Below are 21,866 nucleotides of genomic sequence, written 5' to 3' on the forward strand. Positions count from 1 at the left end.
ACTGGGAAATTTTGCTCCACTGGCAAATGTTAATTTCTATTTCTCCTCACTCCATAGTAAAAGCTTTTAGAAGTCTTGAGTAGGCCAACATGTTTAGACATCACTCTCCTATGTTCCCTTAAAGGGCACTGATGCTGTTGAGTGTTGTTAGTGGCTCCCTGGTACTCAGAGTTAAATGCCATCTGAGAAAGGGAGTGGGGCCGGTATATGCACATGTCAAAATTAATACTCAGCTCTTGGCTGTGGTGTTGGAGTCAGCAGCACAGAGCTGTGGCCAGATGTGAATATTAAGAAGATGGGTCCAGTCCAGAAGAATGAGAATTTAAGCAAATCTGGCGGGAAGTATATTTTGTAATTGCTAAAATACTGTATTTTCACTAAAGCCTTTAACTCCCGGCTCAGTGAAGTGAACTTGGATTCAAGTGGAAAGAAAAATGAGCTTCCCAGGAATGTGAAAATGGCAACATTGGCACGAGTTCCAGGGGAAGACAGTTATGAAAGTGAATGAAACCAAGAAGAGACCCTAAACAAATATTTTACATCATCCCCCTATGAGGTACTGTGATGAACTATGCTGCATTTTTCCTGTTCCTATCAAACCTAATGCTGCTGGTGATCACCAAGTTCAATAAAAGCACTTTACTCACTTCCTTTTGTGACATCTTTAAACGTAGATGGTTTTCAGGGTAATCATGATAGTATCTTATAAATTGTGGGGAAAGTCAGTGGTATCCTTGCAGCTGCCATCCCATAAAGACTTCTATATGATGCCCAACCTCAGCAGGACCAAACAATGATTGGAAATGTGGTGCAGCACCTCAAGTGTCCCTAGTTGAGTGCTGGCTTTCCCTTTTTCCTAATTGTCTTCTGTCTCTCTTTATACCCTCACAGTCTGTGAGCCTGTACAGCACAGGAGTCCCCTTCTTCAATTAATGTTTGTGCTGATTCTCATTTTTTGCGTCGTGGAAGTAGCTAGTGACTCCAGTCAGCACTAGGGGTATGTCTACACTACCCCGCTAGTTCGAACTAGCGGGGTAATGTAGGCATACCGCACTTGCTAATGAAGCCCGGGATTTGAATTTCCCGGGCTTCATTAGCATAAGCGGGGAGCCGCCATTTTTAAATCCCCGCTGCTTCGAACCCCGTGTAGCGCGGCTACACGGGGCTCGAACTAGGTAGTTCGGACTAGGGTGCCTATTCCGAACTACCGTTACTCCTCGTGAAACGAGGAGTACCGGTAGTTCGGAATAGGCACCCTAGTCCGAACTACCTAGTTCGAGCCCCGTGTAGCCGCGCTACACGGGGTTCGAAGCAGCGGGGATTTAAAAATGGCGGCTCCCCGCTTATGCTAATGAAGCCCGGGAAATTCAAATCCCGGGCTTCATTAGCAAGTGCGGTATGCCTACATTACCCTCCTAGTTCGAACTAGGAGGGTAGTGTAGACATACCCTCGGGCTTTAAGAACTACACAAACACAGAATGGAAGGACAATCCCTGCACCAAAGAGATCAGAGTCCAAGAGAGGATGTTACATTGACTCTGACCAGAGTGGGATGGAAGACGGGAAAGACAAGGAAATCAGCATTAAGAATATTGCCTGGCTATGTGCCCAACAAATGAACTTGAATGACAGATTACTTAAATTTCAAGGTCTTTGGTTCAGGGTTCATCTTTTTGTTACATGTAACTAGCATAATTGAATCCTGGTTCTTGACTGGGGTCTCGAGGTGCTACAACACCGCAAATTAATTATAACAGATGAATTAGATAAACATCAGAAGCTCTTACTGTCCAAGACTCTGCAACTTGTATATATTGCAGCAAACCTGGATCTTGATAAGGGATCTGAAGGAGGCCTTATGAGGCTGTTCTTTTTTTCTTCAAATCACAAGCTAACACGCCAAGTTAGCTATTGAATGAAATCATTAACACAAAGCAGCAAGTCATCCCTCCGATTTCAAACTTAATTACAAACTAACAGGAAACCATCTTTAAACTCACCATGGGTGTGTCTAGACTGCATCTTAGGGCTGTCCTACACTAATGTTTAAAGCAGTCTAACTCACATCTCTCATGGGTGTGAAAAAGCCACCACCCTGATCAATGCAAGTGTTAGCAACCTAAGCACTGTCCATACCTGTGCTACCTTGACAGGACATGATCTCCCACCAGTAGAGAAATACACAGTAGACACAAGAATATAGACTGTAATGGCAGAGACAGAAAGTTTCTGAGACTCACCACTGTTCTTGCACTTTTTGTGTCCATAGCAAGGACAAAAGACAGTTTTGAGTATAAGGCTAGGAACTAGCTGGCCTGGATTCCATTCGTAGCTCTGCCTTTCAACAATAGGGTTTGCCCAGGAATTGACGAATTTTATAATGTGTTTTCTTCTGGAATTGGAAGTCACAATAAACACCAAGAACAAATTTTGCTTCTCAGTTACAGAGTCTGGCAATTTATATTGTTCTCCATGTTGTGAGATCTCGAGCAAAGGGGACAGAATACAGAATTGTGATTTGTCTAAGACTGAGGCTAATGGAAATATTCTGGTGTTAGCCCCCCAATGTAAATTGCAAAGCTTGAGTATGTAGTCTGCTCTTTAGGCTAGCAGACAAAGGCATAACAAGATCTGATGGTGGCCAGAAGAGGAAACATGGTACAGTAAAACTCCAATAGTCTGGCATCCAATAGTCCGGCACTCCTTATAGTCCGGCATCAAAATGGTAAGAGCCTAGTGAGTGAGCTTCAGCAAAAAATGAGTCACAAGGTAACAGCGGCAGCAGCTGAACTGAGCAAAAAGAGTAAAAAAGGTTTAAAAAACTAAAACATTACAGTATACTGTATACAGTATGTACAATAAAAAGGGTTAAGAACACTTTATATACAGTATATAATGTATACAGTATATATATAACTAGGTTTATAGTACCTCCTGATAGTCCGGCATATTTGATAATCCGGCACCACCTAGGTCCCATAGGTTCTGGATTATCGGAAGTCTACTGTAAATTGAGACTAGAGATGCATTTTTACCAGTGAGAGTGATTAACCATTGGAACAATTTACCTGGAAAGCTGATGGACCATCCATCACTTGCCCTCTGTAAATTAAGCATGGATGTCCTTCTAAAATGTATTTTCAAGCTCAGCTAGAAATTAAGGACTTGGTGCAGTAATTGCTGGGTGAAATTCTACATGCTGTGTTACACAGGAAGGTCAGACTAGGCAATCATAATGGTTCCTTCTGGCCTTACTACAGTAAAACTCCATTAGTCCGGCATCCAATGCTCCGGGACTCCTGATGGTCTGGCACCATCAGGAACCCGGAAGTGCTGGGGCAGCCAGACAGGCTTCCCCCATTCAGCTGCTGCTGAAACTGACCAGCAGCTAAATCGGGGAAGCCGGGAGCAGAGCAGCTGGGGTGCTGCTGGGTTGGTCTGGTAGCACTGCCCCTCGGGGCTGCGGCACCAACCCAGCAGCACTCCAGCTGCTCTTGGGGACGCCTGGGGCAGAGCAGCTGGAGTGCTGCCAGGTTGGTCCCACAGCGCCAAAGGACAGCGATGCGGGACCAACCCGGCAGGACCCCAGCTGCTCTGCCCCAGGGGTCCTGGAATCAGCCGCTGATCTGTTTCAGCAGTGGCTGACTTGGGGACCCCTGGGGCAGAGCAGCTGGGGTGCTGCCGGGTTGGTCCCGCAGCACCGAGGGGCGGCACTATGGGACCAACCCAGCAGCACCCCAGCTGCTCTGCCCCGGGCTTCCTGGAATCAGCCGCTGATCTGTTTCAGCAGCGGCTGAATCGGGGACCCCTGGGGCAGAGCAGCTGGGGTCCTGCCGGGTTGGTCCCACAGTGCCGTCCTTTGGCGCTGCGGGACCAACCTGGCAGCACTCCAGCTGCTCTGCCCCAGGCATCCCCAAGAGCAGCTGGAGTGCTGCTGGGTTGGTGCCGTAGCTCCGCCCCTCGGTGCTGTGGGACCAACCCGGCAGCACCACAGCTGCTCTATTGCAGGCACCCCCGATTCAGCTGCTGCTGAAACTGACCAGCAGTGGCTGAATCAGGGACTCCTGGGGCAGAGTCTGACTATCGTAAGGGGGGGCTATGAGGGGTCTGGGGTTAGGCATCCCCTCCAACCCCACTCCAGACCCCTGATAGCCCCCCCCTTCTGATAGTCCGGAATATCTGATAATCCGGCACCCCCTGAGTCCTAAAGGTGCCGGATTATCGGAAGTTTACTGTACTTACAAAATCTATAAATCTCCAGTAAGTAGCTTGGTGAATTTTTACCTTTAACCACTGCAAACCATCAAATACTTTATGGCTAATGGGGTATGTCTACACTACAGCACTAATTCAAACTAACTTAATTCGAATTAGTTAATTCGAGCTAAGCTAATTCGAACTAGTGCATCTAGACCTAAAAACTAGTTCGAATTAGCATTTTGCTAATTCGAACTAGCATGTCCACACAGAGTGGACCCTGAACAGAGGTTAAGGATGGCCGGAAGCAGTGCCGGCAGGGCATCAGATTAGGATTTAGAGCATGGAGCTGCTGTCTCAGGCTAGCCGAGGGCTGTGGTTAAAGGGACCCGACCCCTACCCAGGACAGACAGTTCTCAGGGGTTTCCCGCTTGCAAAGCAATCCTGGCTTGGAGTGCCCTGAGTGACCACACTCAGCACATCACAGCACTTGGCCATCAGCCCGGCTGCACTGGCCGCAGGCTGCCATCCGGGGGGGGGGGTGTTCAATCAGGGGGCTGCAGGAGAGTTTCCACCCCAAGGAGCCCGCAGAGCCACCCCAGTCCTCCCCATTGGGGGCTCGTACCCCATTCCTCCCTCACCTCCTTCCACTTACCCCTCTCTAGCCCCCCTTCCTGATGTACAAAATAAGGGACATGTGTGTTCAAAAATAGAAACTCTTTTTATTGAACAAAACTCGGGGAGACTGGGAAAAGGAGGTGGGAGAGGGGAAGAGAGAGGGTGGAAGAGGGGAGGGCAACTAAAGTGATCAGGGGTTTGGAACAGGTCCCATATGAAGAGAGGCTAAAGAGACTGGGACTTTTCTGCGTAGAAAAGAGGAGACAGAGGGGCGATATGATAGGGGTCTATAAAAGCATGATTGGTGTGGAGAGGGTGAATAAAGAAAAGTTCTTCATTAGTTCCCATAATAGAAGGACTAGAGGACACCAAATGAAATGAATGGGTAGCAGGCTTCAACTAATAAAAGAAAGTTGTTCTTCACAAAGCAAATAGTCAACTTGTGGAACTCCTTGCTGCAGGAGGCTGTGAAGGCTAGAACTAGAACAGAGCTTAAAGAGAATTTAGATAAATTCATGGAGGCTGAGTCCATGGAGTGCTATTAGCTAGTGGTTAGAAATGGTGTCCTTGGCCTCTGTTTGTGGAAGGCTGGAGATGGATGGCACGAGACAAATGGCTTGGTCACTGTCTTTGGTCCATCCCCTCCAGGGTCCCTAGTGTTGGCCGCTGTCAGCAGACAGGCTACTAGGCTAGATGGACCTTTGGTCTGACCCAGTACGGCCATTGTAAGCTCAGGGCTCAGGGTCGGGGGTCTCACTGGACCACCCTGATTTTCATGCACACCTGCTCCTGGGTGGCCAGGCTGGCAGCTCTCCTGCCCTAGACGGCCACTTTCCTGTGCCTAGTGCAGAGATCGTGGATGAACGATGTCCACACTAGACCAGGTGGGCACCTGCCTCTTGCGGACCTGGGTAGGCTCCCGGGAGCCGCCAACCTGGTTCCGGGAAGAAGCGGAGGGCTGCGTGGCAGCGGGTGGCTGGCTCGAGCTGTGCCAGGTGCAGGGTCTGCTGGCTGGGTGCTGGCAGGCTTGCACCTGGCATGGGCACCGTTGCCAGACCGTGCCCCTTTAAGGGCTCCGGGGCCGGGAGGGGGGCAGAAGAGTTTCCCTGGTGGTGCCCAGAGTGGCCACCAGGGAAAGCTGGGAAGGGCTAGCCTCCCACTAGTTCGAATTAAGTGGCTACACAGCCCTTAATTCGAACTACTTAATTCAAACTAGTCCTTGTAGAATGAGGTTTACCTAGTTCGAATTAAGTTCGAACTAGCGGTTTGTATGTGTAGCGCCTATTAAAGTTAATTCGAACTAACGTCTGTTAGTTCGAATTAACTTTTGTAGTGTAGACATACCCATGGAGTGTAACGGAAGAGGAAGAAATGAATCAATCTTGCCACTTAATCTAGAAACCCCAAATGCTGTTGAAGTAGCATTCATAAGAAAAGAGGCACGTTCTGAGTTGTGAATCACTCTTTCATGAGTACTGAATGGTGATTCATCTGAGATGGCCCTGGAATAATACGGATGTGTAGACAGTAAAATACTTGGTACCTTTACGACATCTGCCAACAAGAGGAAACTCTGTCATTCATCGCTTTGAGTCAGCAGGAGACAGAACTGCTGGAACAGATTCCAGCAGTAACAGATTAGGGGTTGTATGATATGATGCTTCTGAAAGTACCCAGGACTGTGAGTCTCCTTATTACTACCTGCTCCCAGTGTCTTGCCTAGACTAGATAGATGTTAAGCTCCCCAATGCAATGAGCCTGTCTGCCACACACGCACTCTCCTCTGGGCTACACCAGTCCTGTCTTTGCCTTACAGATTACACACCATTCAAAGTGTTTTCCTCTTGTATGTTGCTCCCAATCACTGGCTATCCCTAGAAATCCCAGGTCCCCTGTTGGAATAGAAACAACGTACTGCAGTTTACCAGTTTTACCGTAGGTCATCTGTTGCAAAGAGCACATGAGTTCAGTTATAAAACAAAAGGAAATGTATTTTAAAAAGACTAGGGTTCCTAATAGAAATCAGAGTGAGAGAGGGGAACCTATAAAACAACAGTATAACAAACATTCTAAAGCATAAACATACCCGATACGTTACCTGTCCAAAGAAACCTCACCCAGAGTTCTCTCCGGAGTTTTCAGCCATGCCTGTCTGAGATCCCATTTTCAAGAAGGAAACTTGCTATTTACTTCCAATGTGAAGGATGTGACGGTGTGTGTCTTTGCACCCTCAGTCTGCCAGAACAGAAGTGTGATGTTCACTGCGAGAGAGGGTTCCCCACTTCCCACCACTTACCTCTTCCTGTTCGCTTCCTTCCCCACTCTCCACCAGCTCTTCATTAGCATTTGACTCAGAACTCAACAGACTCCTATTGTATGACAACATAAAAGTTTAAGATTTTGTCATGATTATTTTTAGTAAAAGTCAGGGTTGTTTAGCAATAAACAAAAATTCAGGGAAGCCTCTAACATATCCTTGACTTTTACTAAAAATAACTACGGCAAAATGGGGCTGATGGGGAGATGAGAGGCCAAACATTGCTGTGTGGGGAAGATCCAGCACCAGCCACTGCTGTGGCTGACAGTTCTGGGGGTTCCCCACCTCCCATGGTGGGTTAGAGATCTGGGACTGGCAGTTGAGAACTGCAGGTTCTCCTATTACCCAAAAGCTGTGAAGGCCCTTACCAGCCACAGAAGCTCAGAGTGGGGGTCCTCCTCCCCCACTGCTTGGCATCTGGGAGCTCCAAAGCACTCTCCTGGCTGATCACTCCTTCCCTCACAAGCAGGGGCTGATGTGGAAAATGTCATGGAAATCACAGAATCAGTGACTTCTGTGACATAATCTTAGCCCTAACAATACGGAGTGGCCTAAGCAATATGTGTCTTCCATCTCCTGTCTAGAGAGGCTTGTCTGAAGACATGCTAGCTTTGAGTGACCTGTTTTCAACTATAGACCTAGAGAACATTCTTTTTAGAATAACAACTCACATATTCTCTGAATATACATCTTGCAATGGTTATGACGACCTATGTGACAAATTTTCATTAGAGACTTTACATGAGATTCTGTTTGTGGTCTCTGGAGATCTCTGTACCCTGATATATCAGACTGCATCTAGATTGCAAGCCTCTTTCGAAAAAGAGCGTCTAGACTACAATCAGTACTTTCGAAAAAGCAAGCCGCTTTTTCGAAAGAGAGCACCCAAGCAGTCTGGATGCTCTCTTTCGAAAAAGCACAGTTAGCATTACATAGCACCTTTTTTCAAAAGAGCACTTTCAAAAAAAGGCATTCTTCCTCATAAAACGAGGTTTTCCACGGTTGAAAAAACCTCCACGTTCTTTTGATTTACTTTTGAAAGAACGTGGCAGCAGTCTAGATGCAGGGGAAGATTTTTCGAAAAAAGGCCACTTTTTTTCCAATAAATCCCTGTAGTCTAAACACACCCTCAGTGTCTTCTGCCAGTTGGCATCAAGAGGTTCCTGGGTCACACATGGACTATGCCATGCCCGTGTTTCTGATGAAGGTAGCTCAGATCAGCACTAGAAATGAACATTAATATCTTTGGGTATGTCTACACTGCCACCTTAGTTCGAACTCGGGTGGCTAATGTAGGCATTCGAACTTGCAAATGAAGTCTGGGATTTAAATATCCCGGGCTTCATTTGCATGTTCCCGGGTGCTGCCATTTTTAAATGCCCCGTAATTCGAACTACCCACCCGCGGCTACATGTGGCACGGACTAGGTAGTTCAAATTAAAGCTCCTAATTTGAACTATGGTTACATCTCCTGCAAGGAAGTTATATTTAAATCCCGGGCATAATTTGCAAGTTCTAATGCCTACATTAGCCACCCTAGTTTGAACTAGGGTGGCAGTGTAGACATACCCTTTGAGTCTTCTGATGTTTTCTTTTCATGCCTGTTCAATATTACCCAAATGTCCTGAGCTCTCCCAAAAATTTGCCCCAGTTTTCTATTGTTTTTTAATAAATGCATGTTTAAAAATAGGATCTACATTTGCTTAGATTTTACTATTTAAAAGCATTCATTTTGTGTTATCCTTTCTTTATAAAATGTCCAAGTACCTGCTTTTACTGAGCTTAACAGAAATGGAAGCCCAAGATTCTAAAATCTTGGAAAATGATTCTTACGACCTACAAAATATATGCAAATTATTTTGGTTTTTCTGAGAAACAATGTGTTTTTCCAGTCAAATATGAATCTTTTGACCCAACTGAGACTTCACTCTGTATAATAATTTTGTTGAAATGCAAAATCATGTAGATTTCTATATTCTCTGGAGCTTGTCCTTTTGCATTGCCATGTTATCCCGTGAGCTAGCTGGGTGAAAGGAAGCAGAGCATGAACCTCAGAGATTTTCTTATTCAAATTCTGAATGAATTGCTACAAATGAAGAAAGAAGCAGGCTCTAGAGCAGGTAGAAATATACCATGAAAGACAGGAGCACAGAACAAGTAATTGTATATAAGAAGAAACTTTTGCTGTAGCTCAACTCAGAACAAAAAAGACATATACACATTGCATATATTTGCAATAATTAGATGGATGAAAACATTATTCTTACAAAAAATCTGTTAGAAAGAGATGCTTCTGTTATTGAATGTGATTACCCCTCAGTACATCAAAGCATTATCATATTCAAACACTCACACAAAAGCAAACTATAAACCCCAAACAACAAAACCAGTGTTAAAGATCCACATTCAATAGCAGCTATTAGATGTATTATTAGACATCACTCTAAATGTATAACAATTTTCCCTATGGAGAACTTAACTATATGATTGCTAAAACATTATCTATCTGCTAGATTGCTGGGTACAGTGAATACATACATATTCAGTTATCAGTGAAATGTCTGCATTTTTTCAGCACTCCTTGTTTTCTTTGTCTTCAATATATGCAGCTAGTTTTTATCTTTTGCGTTTTAACCTGCTTACTGATTTTACTTACTATTTGAAGGTGTTGATCTAACATAGTTGTGAATCTCTCAGGCTACGTCTACACTGGCATGATTTTGCGGAAATACTTTTAACGGAAAAGTTTTTCCGTTAAAAATATTTCCGCAAATGAGCATCTAGATTGGCAAGGATGCTTTTGCACAAAATGTGCTTTTGCGCAAAAGCATCCGTGGCCAGTCTAGACGCGATTTTGCGCAAGAAAGCCCTGATCGCCATTTTAGCCGTCGGGGCTTTTTTGCACAAAACAGTTCTTCCCTGTCTACACTGGCCCTCTTGAGCAAGTATTCTTGCACAAGAGGGCTTTTTCCCGAGCGGGAGCCTGAAAGTATTTGCGCAAGAAGCACTGATTTTGTACATTACAAAGTCAGTGCTCTTGCGCAAATTCAAGTGGCCAGTGAAGACAGCTGGCAAGTTTTTGTGCAAAAGCAGGTGCTTTTGCGCAAAATCTTGCCAGTCTAGATGCACCCTCAAGGTCTCTTGATTCTCAAGGTCTCTTGATTTGGATATTAAAATCATTTTTCCTCTGCATTAGAAGTTACAATATGTGTTATAAAAGTTTTTCATTGATTCATTTATTGACACTCAGAGACATACAATTCTTGTGGTGGGGCTTTATTGGAAGATCTAGATTTTACTTTATGATTCTTTCACTATCTTTTTAGATGGATCATTTTAGATGATGAAGTTGCCAGGACATGCTCGGCATAGCTCATTCAATGGACCTGCATTTTGCAATTACCTTGGAAATCAAGGGGACTGTTTCCAACAAGGGGAGCCTTGCACCCAAATACATAGTACAATTGTCAAGATCAGCACTGTAACACAATGACCAGATGCAAAGCTCACTGAACTCAGTACTGCTCTAACTGAAAATTCGAATTCTTTACATGAGCCCAACGCTATATTCTTCTGCTCTCAGGTTTTGTATAAAAACTTTTATTTCATCCAGACTTTGTTCCAATTTTCTCTTTACACAGAATTTGTCCTCTTCTTTATGCCTGTCCTCTTTTTTTACTCCACCATGATAGACTGTAAAATATGGTATATTCTTATTAAGGCATTAATAGAACCATGCATTTTTTACTTAACTGTTTAATGTGTTAGGCCTTATGAGAAAGGGTCATATTGTTGCTGCATGTATCAGTTAATGAAGTCTCTTTATAAGTATTGAAATTCCCTTTCAGCTCTTTCTTATGCATGTACAGTTCACCTGGACACATTCTAAATCAGTTAGATTTTTTCATAAAACATTGTAAGTCTAACTTAATGGGAATATGTTGTGTGCTGGCAGCATGCTGGTATTAAAAAAAATGAATTACCTTGACCTCCCCCATTCATTTGACCAAAAAAAGTTTATTTTATAGACCGAATCTTTGCCAACTTTTAAAAAAAGTATGTATTTGATGTGAATTTGTATAAAGTCAGCCCAAAATAAAACTTTACAATCCTGTACATTTCTTTATTTGTATGATATATTCATATAATTTAAGCATGGCCAAACTGATTTTTTATTAAGTTAAATAATGCTAAATTTGGACAGAGATCTGCTATTTCATGTTTTGGCTTGGAACATATTTTTACAGCTCAAAAGTCAGTTTGTAATTAATACTGAACAAACCCTCAGCTCTGCTAGCCAAGAGCTGTTTATAATGCCAGAAAAGAAAATGATGGTGAAGTATATCTAGAAGCACAGTATTGCTTTTGAAGAAAGAATAAGCTACCAAAATCTGTTTTGATTTCTAAATAAGTAATGTTGTATTTGAACATTTGGGCTCAGAATACAAACAATCAATGGGTCAAACATCCTTTTGCTTAGAGTCTCTCTCTTTAAAAGGGAATATAACTACTGATCTCTTGGATGTCCATCTTGTTCCCTTCAGATTACTTTGAATAAAATTGGATTAGCATACTAGATTCACAGGAATAATGCCAGGCTCTACTATAGATCTACAGCTGGTTGGAAAATGATAGTTTTTCCTCACAAAAACTGACACAAAAATGTTTTGGTCTTAGTTTTCATCATGCATTCCCCCCTCCCCCCCCCCCCCCCCCCCCCCCCTTTATGAAAATTCTTGTGAACAAGAGGGATGACAGGACTTGCCATCCCAGCTTTGTTAATATTTTCCTTTGAAGATTTTCTGGGGCTTTTTTTTTGGGGGGGGGGGGTCAAAGCCTGAAAACAAGAATTTGTCTGTTTTCATTTTTATGTATTTTGTTCCACACAAGCAAAAGGTTTTGGTTGCCCATAAATAACTTTAAAAAAAGCTGAAAACTATTTTTATCCAAAATGGAATTGTTTAAAAAATCTTTGTGTTTCAAAAAGACCATTTTCTGTCAAAAAAATTGAGATGGAATTGGTTTTGACCAGCTCTGGGGGGAACTCATGGGTTATATGCTAGCTCCCCATTCCATCAGCTTTTGTACTTGTGACAGTGCAAAGTATTTGAAAAGCCAATGTACCTTTCTGTTTGTGGAATCCTTGGTACCAGGTAGTGTGGGAGCAGCTATGCTGACTCTATGCCACACTCTCTGCTGTAGGAGTCATCAGGGAATTGACGGGAAAAGGTGGACACTGCACTCTGTGGATAGCTGGTGGGCAGAATAGCCCTTTGGCAAACATCAGTCAGCACAATATTTTTCACGTTGCGTCATAGTTGTTCCCCTTTTCCTTTCACCCTCTCCTCTGCCTTTCTACCCTAAACTCAATCACAGACACTGAAAATGTAGGGAAAAGAGTACATCCTCAGCATGTTGCTTACAACGGGGATGAATGAGTAACCCTTTCCAAAGATAACCTCTATGGACAGTCTGGAAACAGATGTTCAAATCAATTACAGTAGCTCTTCTGACCTGACATCTCTCCTGTGATTAGCATACTCCCTTGCAACAAACAGCTATTGTTCAGGCAGAATCTGGAAGGAGTCTTATAAATATTTGGAAAAGTTCTTTGCTTTTTGTTTTTTTTCAAAACAGGTATTCTTTATCATTTTGCAGTAAACGCCATTCTTGCTATAGCTACCCACAAGCCAAAACTGAATTTGTTTTTGAGGTGTGGTTGAAACATTCTGTCCAAATCCAACAACCCTATCAATGCTGTTCCTTTCCTTTCTCCGGCCACCTTTTGTTTCACAAAATATTAAAGCCATAGCAACGTAGAGATACGATATTTTATCTGGCTTGGTTAGTTTCCTCTTCATCCTTTTTTGTAGCCAATATTAAAACCTTATCAGCCTGATAAACACAAAGGCAAAAAATGTACATGGTTGTACAACTAGGATTTCTCGTATGAACTTCCTTTCAAAGAGCTGCTACTTGTATGGCATTATGTGAGCCAAAGGGGAAAGCACCAGTGTGTGAAAATGCCAACTATAGAAAAATGATAGTAACTTCCTCCCAGAACCTTGTCATGATCCATGACAGAAAGCTTTAGCGCACACGTACTGTACATACAGATTGGCAAAAGCACTTTATCAAAAGTCAAGAACTCATTACATAAAAAGCGTAAGGAATAAGTACCAAAGGCGAATTGCAGTGCTCAAATGAAAATTGAGTTAAAGCCAGAAATATTTGCTCATTGCCCCTAATAGGAGTGGGGAAGGGCATGCAGCAAAGGAATATAATTGCAGTAGCTTTTTAAAAAACTAGTTTATAAGAGCAAATTTCAATTTAATATTAGCTAGGCAGAGATATGCCTTATCTTGCTCTACTTTGTCTAACTAAATGGCCAAGCTTAGCTTCCCATCTATATAAAATATATGCCAACATTTTTAGCAATCATTTATACCTATTACAGAACTGGTCATAAACCAGGCTGGATTGTTGTCTCTGCCAAAATGTATTCTGCTGTGACTTTTACTGTTCAGTTCACCAGGTGGCATGCATCATAATCTGTGCAAGTGTAATGTAAATATAAAGCAATTGAGCTAGCAGTCCAGTGAAACAGGAGCTCAACAATCATGGCATCAAAAATCATGAGATTGACTTTAAAATCATGATATCTTTAAAACATAAAATGCATTTTGGGCTTGTTTTATTTTCCTTCTGGTTTCTGAGCATTTAGCATACACTGGAGTCATGCTTTCAAGCTTGTCCCAGTGAGTAGGTCCAGTAACCCTACCAGTAATTGAAAATAGGTTTGAAAATGCCTGTTCGGTCTGAGAGAGACCACAGAGAACTAAAGTTACAACTCATAAAAACCAAACAAACAAACAGCTTTAAATGGAAGTTTGCCTGATCAAGAACTGAGGGGCAGATTGTAAAACCCTTGTTTGGGCTAAGTAATTGCTTACTCCGAGTACTTGAAATTAGTAATGGATTCAGGTACTACTTGCTGCGAGTAAGGGTGGCAGAATCTGGCCCTGCATAAGGATCTAAGGATTTGACCTAGAATAGGCCAGAATCTTGAGCAAGAAGTGGGGCACAAACAGTAACACGTCCCCTTAAGTAGCTCCTGGCATCATGGACACACGGAAACCCTTGTCATGCAATTCCTCCCCTGCTTCCCCATTACTTTTTGGTGGGACAACATGAGGGTAGTAATTAGCTGGTGGCTGCCTATAACAATAGCAAATTACCACACACCTCATGCAACCATGGCTGTCCTGGCTAATGTATAGGAAGAGTGGAGATAGGCCAAGGTTCTCCCATTTTCCACCCTTCACTGCTGCTGGCCCCTTGGAGGGATGAATAAGGGAGCACACAGCATCCATGTACCACTGCACATCCCAACCCAGTGTCACAATAATCTTCATGGCCCCCCTGCACAGGGCACAAAGACATGTTACTCTATAGCTCGCAGCTGGCTGGCCTTGAGAGGCCTTGCTCTCACTCAACAGCATCTCTCTGTCTGTGACATGATAATGCTAGAAACCCAAATCTGGGCACTTACAAGATTTCAGGAAATGATCTAGGAAGCAATGGGCAGAACCCTGGTGATTTTGATGAAAAGCCGCTGAGAGTTAAGTGGCTGGTAACCATTCCACACATTCAGTTTTTGTGTTTCTCTCTCACAGGTCTCCTCTTCTTCAACAGCTGCCTTGGGAGCTCAGAGTTCATTTAATTCATTTACTCCCTCCTCTTTCACTCTTTTCATTTGCCTCTTCAAAGAGATCCCAGGAAGATGCCTCCCCCCCTTTTGGAAACCAGTGCTGCTTGAACTTTTCAAGTAATGAAATTTCAATCTATCACACAATCGCAGATGCATCCTCTTCTGCTCTCCTGCTGGAGGAAGAATAGCAACTGCCCAGCATGAACAACAGAACTGCTTTCCAGGTCTCAATGATTGGCTGTCACTGAACAGCAGTGCATAAAAATAATCCATGGTGATCCCAAATGTGACATTTCTTATCAGCACTGCCACAACGCCAGAAGTTGATAAGACAGACAGGAGATAATTGCCGCTATCAAGCTGTCTAAGTCGTTTATTATTGTTTCATTGTCATCATATATTTATGGAAAAGTCGCTTTTTAATATAATAACAATCACAGAATAAAGTTTCCCCTCTCACTCTTCTTAACTGTGGTGGCTCACAGAGTAGGCTTCATGTTTAATATTAAAGTAATAGATAAATATCCCTACATATGTTTTAAGCAAGCCCAAATTTCTTCTGATCATTTCACAAACTAAAAAAATCAAATATATTCTTTGAAAACATCATGTGCCCTAAAAAAAAAAAAAAAGTCTTTCATGGCCATCATGTCCTTCTGGTTCTACGTGTTTGCAAGGAGTCATATACATAATTCTGATAATTATTTTCAGGCTTAATAGTAATTACTGTACTGAAACAGACTGATGGTCTGTCTAGTCCAGTATTGTCTCTCATACAGTGTTTTATAGCAGATGTTTCAGAGGAAGGAATAATATTTCCATAATGAACTTGGCAATTGTATAACATTATCCCCTGGGGGGAAATTTAATCCTTTCCCCAGCTGGCTATCAGCCGATACCCTGAGAATAGGTAATTGTTATCCTAACTACTATAACTGCAAATGATATTCTTATTCATGAGTACTTCTTTTCAAGTCTCACTAATCTATTTCTCTTCATGAGATCAAGTGGCAATGAGTTCCACAAACTAATTCTTCTTTGAACCTTCTTTTATTTTATCTGACTTACGTGTGTGCTTCATTGACTTTCCCCTTGCATTTTACTATATAATGGGATTAAAAGGAGCTTCTTACCCACTTTCTTAGTCTGTATTTTATAAAGCTATATATAGAGCCCTGCATGGATACAAAATTTGTTTTGCATCTGCATCTGCAAAAATGAGCCACAGATATCTGCGTCGACAACTGAGGATGCAGACACCCATGGATATAAAGCAGATAGCTGCAAATTTGCAGGGTTCTAGTGTAAAATTTGTATCCATATCTGTGTCCGTACCTGCAGATATGAACTGTGGATATCTGCATCCATATCCACCGAAGCAGATACCCATGGATATAAAGCAAATATCTGTAGATTTGCTGAGCTATAGCTATATTATATTTCCTCTCTTTTCCAAAAAAAAAATAGCCTTGTTTTGAAAAAACTTTCCCCATGTGGAAGTCACACCCTATTTCTCCTCTTCCTACACACACAGAGTCCATGTGAATCTCATTGTTCTTCATGGCTAAGGTTGATCATAGCATGCCAGGTGAAGTTTCTATTAAGTACAATTTAGGATCAGATTCCACAATTTCTAAACATGTTGAATGGCACAGTTATGCTGAGTAATCTCCTTCCAGAGAACAGAATAACTTGTGTGAGTAAATGCTTAAGGATGCAGATATTTGCGCTCATATTCATCAGCATTAAAATAAAATCCATTGTACATCAAATCACCAAATGTGTCCCTTTTCTGATCAGCTCTAGCAAACTGAGAGCTTGCTACATGGTAGCATGCTCATCATTCTTTTCTTTGCTCTAGGAGTACGTCTACCCTGCATGGCTATTTTGGAACACTGGAGGTATCCCAAAATTGCTACCCCGCATCTATACAAGCCACCCATTATTTTGAAATATTTTTCAAAATAATGGGCATGCTATTTTGCCATCCCGGTAAGCCTCATTTAATGAGGGTTAAGGGATGGCTCGAACTACCGTGTTATTTGGAAATTTGGTGCTGTGTAGATGCACCAAATTTCAAAATAAGCTATTTTGAAATAGATTCAAGATAAGATACGCAATTTGTGTAGCTCAGATTGCATAACTTATTTTGAGTTTAGGGTGCGGTGTAGATGCACCCATAGGTTCTGTCTAGACTACACCTCTCTGTCGACAGAGAGATGTAGATTAGGCACGTTGAAATTGCTAATGAAGCAGGGATTTAAATATCCTGCACTTCATTTGCATAAACATGGCCACCGCTTTTTTTTGACACAGAGCTTTTTAAAAAAAAAATGCCCGTCAAGACAGGGAACTGTCAAAAAATAAACCCTTTTTCAACAGATCCTGTATTCCTGCAAAAATGAGGTTTACAGGATTTGTCAAAAAAGGATTTATTTTTCAACAGATCCCCATCTAGAATGCCAGGTTGGTTTTTTTTTTCAAAAAAGCTCCGTGTTGAAAAAAAGTGGCGGTCATGTTTATGCTAATGAAACGTGGGATATTTAAATCCCTGCTTTATTAGCAATTTCAGCATGCCTAATCTATATCTCTCTGTCGACAGAGAGGTGTAGTCTAGACACAGCCTAAGAGAAAAAGCAGTAACAACTGTTTCTTATTTTCCCCAATTTGAAAAAAAAATATATCTCAATTAAAAAATAGGACAATTAACTCTTTATGTTTTCATGATATAGAGGGTAATGAAATATATATGGCAGTACAAAGGCAGGAAACATAATGAAGCTGTATAGGGAATGGAAATGAGTGGAGGACACTGACAGTTCCTTTCAGAGTGTAGCCAACAGGGTTAATGTCTGGCCCACTGATAAAATTCTGGCAGCTGTTGCTGAAAGCACAATGGGCATTGTTGTCATTGAGAAAATGCCTTTGTTTTTCCTGGCATGAGTTACTGTTTGAAAGCAGTCTGAAAATAGAAAAAAAAAAAAAGGTCAGCCAGATAACTTAAAAATAAAAAGTTGGTACTTTGCTATATTCCTAGGAAAAATTACCATTTCATTGTTCTTCAAAAGCTACTTATATACCTGAAATGAAATTACCTTCAAAATTCATTGCATACTTAAATGCAGCTTCTGTGAGAAATATCAGCCACCACACTTGTCCCATGGCCCATGTATTTGCATATGAAATGCAGTTACATTCTATTTTAGTCACTTCTCAAATATTAAGTGGCTCCCACTTCTTTGTGGGTGTTTCCCCAATAAGTAAAATGATGGTGCAAGTACATGTCTATTACAGGGGGCAATGTCACATACCTCGTATCTTCCTGCAATATCAAAATGTTTTACTGGCCAGATTCTGTCGTCCAGACGTGATATCAGATCAGATCCTCAGCGCACGCTAATTTACACTGGCCCAGTGAGTATGACAGGAAGTTTTTTGTTTGTTCTACTGATCTTTATTTCTATTCTCTGTCATAACTTGCCATTAGATGGGCATTAACAACATTAATAAGAAGGAGAAAGATAAGATCGATCATTGTAAAAACTTGCATTTGAAGTTGATGGCTCCTCTGTCCTGTTAGTTCAGAAATGATAAGCAAAGCTACAAATACAGACTACAGCAGATACTATACATATCCGTGTACTATGTTTCTTGCCTCAAGGGAATGGAAAGAGACTTGAGGGATGCTGAAATTGTTAGGTACTGTTAGGGTAAATATCTGTTTTGTTATGGTTTCCCCATTCGCCATCTTGAATTTCTATAAATAACAATGAGGTCTCCCTCCCGGACACCTTCTTTCATGGTGAGTTTTGTACTCTTTTCGCCTTTTTCAAATTAGAGCAGGAAAAAGGTAAATTGTCGGACAGCTCAGTCTGCTCAGCAACTGCAGTTTATTTCAGGGTGTGGTAACCATTACTCTGGGCTGTCCAACAGAGTGCCAGTCATGAGCAGTCAAGAGCTAGAACCCAGACAAACCAGGACTTGTTAGTGATTTCGGGTTACATGTAGCTTCCAGCTTCAAGACTTTATCTACATGCAACCATTACACCTCTAAGAAAGGTGTCTGCATACCACACGCAGACGAAGTGAAGAAGAAAGAAGAAATAATGTCCATGTACCTAAGCGATTGCCTGTTCCAGTGTTTCTGTGTTCCAGCTTCTGTTCCTATGTTCCAGTTCCAATCAAGATACCCAAGGTACATCTAGACTACAGGGTTTTGTCGACAAAAGTGGACTTTTGTCAACAAAACTATACCTGCATCTACACTACCGCCGAGTTGCGTCGACAAAACGTCGACAGAACTCAGTAGTTTTGTCGACGGCGGTAAACCTCATTCTATGAGGAATAACGCCTTTTGTCAACAGAGTTCTGTCAACAGAAGGCATTATTGCATCTACCCTGTCCTTTGCGTCTACACTGTCATGTCAACAAAGCGGTTTGCTTTGTCGACAGAACTGGATGTAGTCTAGATGCTCTTTGTCGACAGAAGCTTTGTCGACAGTATCTGTCGACAAAGCCTCTGTCGATAAAGCCTCTGTCGATAAAAGCCTGTCTAGATGTACCCCCAGTCATCATTATCTTTGTTGTTACCGGGTTCTCCTTTGGGTCAGCAAGAGAGATGGTACTGTGATTGCCTTTCAGTTTCCTCTGTTGTGTATGGGTTTGGGAGATCTGGCCTTCACATTCACAACATTATTGTTAATGACCAAAACATTAATAACTATAGTCTATAATCATTTTAAACCTGTTATGTTTGTATCTTATCCTTCTTAAGTCTTTAATCACAGATTATAACCAATGATAGATACAGATAGGGGGTAGAACTTGCAAGACTAGCTCATCTTCTATGAAGTTAGAGAAGTAAAATTAATTTAAATTTGTCTCAGGCTAACAGTGTTTGCTAACTTGAAATTAAGCCACTATTTTTTTCTTTACAATTATTTCAAACAAAGCCTGTACCCTGAACAAATCTATGAGATTCAGATGTTCCAAAAATAGTGCACAGAAATTGTGTGCATTGCCCATTAGACATAGATTGAACCAGCTGACTGATGTTTCTTTTACTCCTATGAAGTCAATGGACTAGCAGTTGTATAAAGAAGATCAGAATCATATTTAGTGGAGAAGATTCTCTGGCCTTCTCTGACACCTTTGAGCCATTCTGGCAGCACAAAGCGGCCAAAACTGGTTATATTTCTTCAAGCTGAGACTCCCTTAGGGTGAGGTATCATCCAATGAAAGAGGAAGCTCCTGAAATAACCAAAAAGCTGTGGTGCTAAGTCTAATCTACGCTGAGAGTGTTTGTGAGACCTTTACCAGCTGGCATAAATTAGGGCAGCCGCCAATCTGCTCTCAACTACTCCAGAGCCAAGGCAAGCATAGAGATTTACAGAGAACCAGGGGTCTACAAATAACTTCTTTGTACAATCATGTCTCATGCTTTGTACACCAGAGAATTGATGCAACAAAGAATCTGTACTAGGGTCATTTTAAACCAGGGGTCTCCAACCTTTTTAAGCATGCGATCACTTTTTGAATTTAAGCACAATCCAAGATCTACCTCAAATCCAAACAACTTTGCCCCTTCTCCAAGACCCCACCCACTGCTCACTCCATCCTCCCTCCTCCTCCTTCCCTTTCACTAGGCATTGGGTCACAGGCTCTGGTCATGGGTTAAGGGATCTGGAGTGTGAGGGGGGCTCTGAGCTGAGCCTGAGGCAGGCAGTTGGGGTGCCAGAGGAGGTTCTAGGTGCAGGCTCTAGGAGGGAGTTTGGATACACAGGTGTGACGGCGCGTTGGGGGTTCCCCGTCTCCTGCACCCCGAAATGGCACAAACAGACTTCACCAGCCGGTGGAATAGAGGAAGTTTATTGCCTCTCCAGGATACAGCACAGCACAGATGTAGTCTGGTCACAGAGCTGGGCTAGGATGCCTCAGGCCCCTTGAGATGGGGGAGACTGGGCCCCTAAACTCCAGCCCCTTCTCCTAGGCTCTCCTCCATGCTCTCCCACAGTAACTAACTAAATTCCCTTGCAGCCCTGCCCCCAGTCAGGGCAGCATTCCACCTTCCTTTGTTCCTCTCCATGGGGGGTGTCTGGCCACTGGTTCAACAAGTTTGGCATTACCTCTGCCTAGCGAGGTTTTCCCTGCTGGGTCTTGCTCCAGACAGCAGGGGTCACCACAGCCCAGCAAGTACCCCCACTATGTCACAACAGGTGCTTAGGACTAGGGCAGGGGTTTGGTGTGTAAGAGGGGGTTGATGACTGGGGTAGGGTTTCAGGATGTGGGCTCCAGCTGGGCACTGCTTACCTCAGGTGGCTCCTGGTTGGTGGTGCAGGGGGCAAAGGGAGGCTCACCCCTGGCCTTGCCCTGTACCACTCCCTAAAGCAGCCAACAAACTCCATCCCGAGTCTTGTTGTGCCCACTGCTTTGTGGAAATGGGCTACAGAGTGGGAAAGGGGGCATGTTGGTATGAGCACCCCTAACCCTCTCCTGTCCTGTACAGAAAGCCGGAGGCTTCTGAGGGGACAGCTCCAAGGCAAAGAGCAGGAGACACACAGCAGTCTGGGGGAGAAGCTGAAGTGCCAGCTCTTGATAGCCACTTGGCCAAACCAGTCAGGATCCCCTGTCAGAGGCTCTAAGATCTACCAGTAGCTCCCAATTGACCGGTTGGTGACCACTGTTTTAAACTGATTGGCTGTCTCTACACTGCACCCCTTTTCCGGAAAAGGGATGCAGATTAGACACTTCGGAATTGCAAATCCACGGGGGATTTAAATATCCCCCACGGCATTTGCATTTACATGGCTGCCGCTTTTTTCCGGCTTGGGGATAAGCCGGAGAAAAGCGCCAGTCTAGACGCGATTCTCCGGAAAATAAGCCCTTTTCCGGAGGATTTCTTACTCCTACTTTCCAAGCCAGAAAAAAGCGGCAGCCATGTAAATGCAAATGCCGCAGGGGATATTTAAATGCCCCGCGGATTTGCAATTCTGAAGTGTCTAATCTGCATCCCTTTTCCGGAA

The 21,866-nt window shown here is 42.9% G+C and overlaps 1 long non-coding RNA gene across 1 annotated transcript in view; it reads left to right on the forward strand.

The window, feature by feature from the left end:
• The window catches only part of LOC142830144 (uncharacterized), a 105,427-nt gene extending 94,843 nt beyond the window's left edge, over positions 1–10,584 (forward strand). Inside the window, exon 3 of the long non-coding RNA XR_012905118.2 lies at positions 10,460–10,584. This is a non-coding gene — a long non-coding RNA (uncharacterized LOC142830144). The remainder of the gene's footprint in view (positions 1–10,459) is intronic.
• Positions 10,585–21,866: the final 11,282 nt, after the last annotated feature.

Source organism: Pelodiscus sinensis, chromosome 1 (genome assembly GCF_052426305.1).
Source record: "Pelodiscus sinensis isolate ZL-2025 chromosome 1, ASM5242630v1, whole genome shotgun sequence".
Lineage (NCBI taxonomy): Eukaryota > Metazoa > Chordata > Testudines > Trionychidae > Pelodiscus > Pelodiscus sinensis.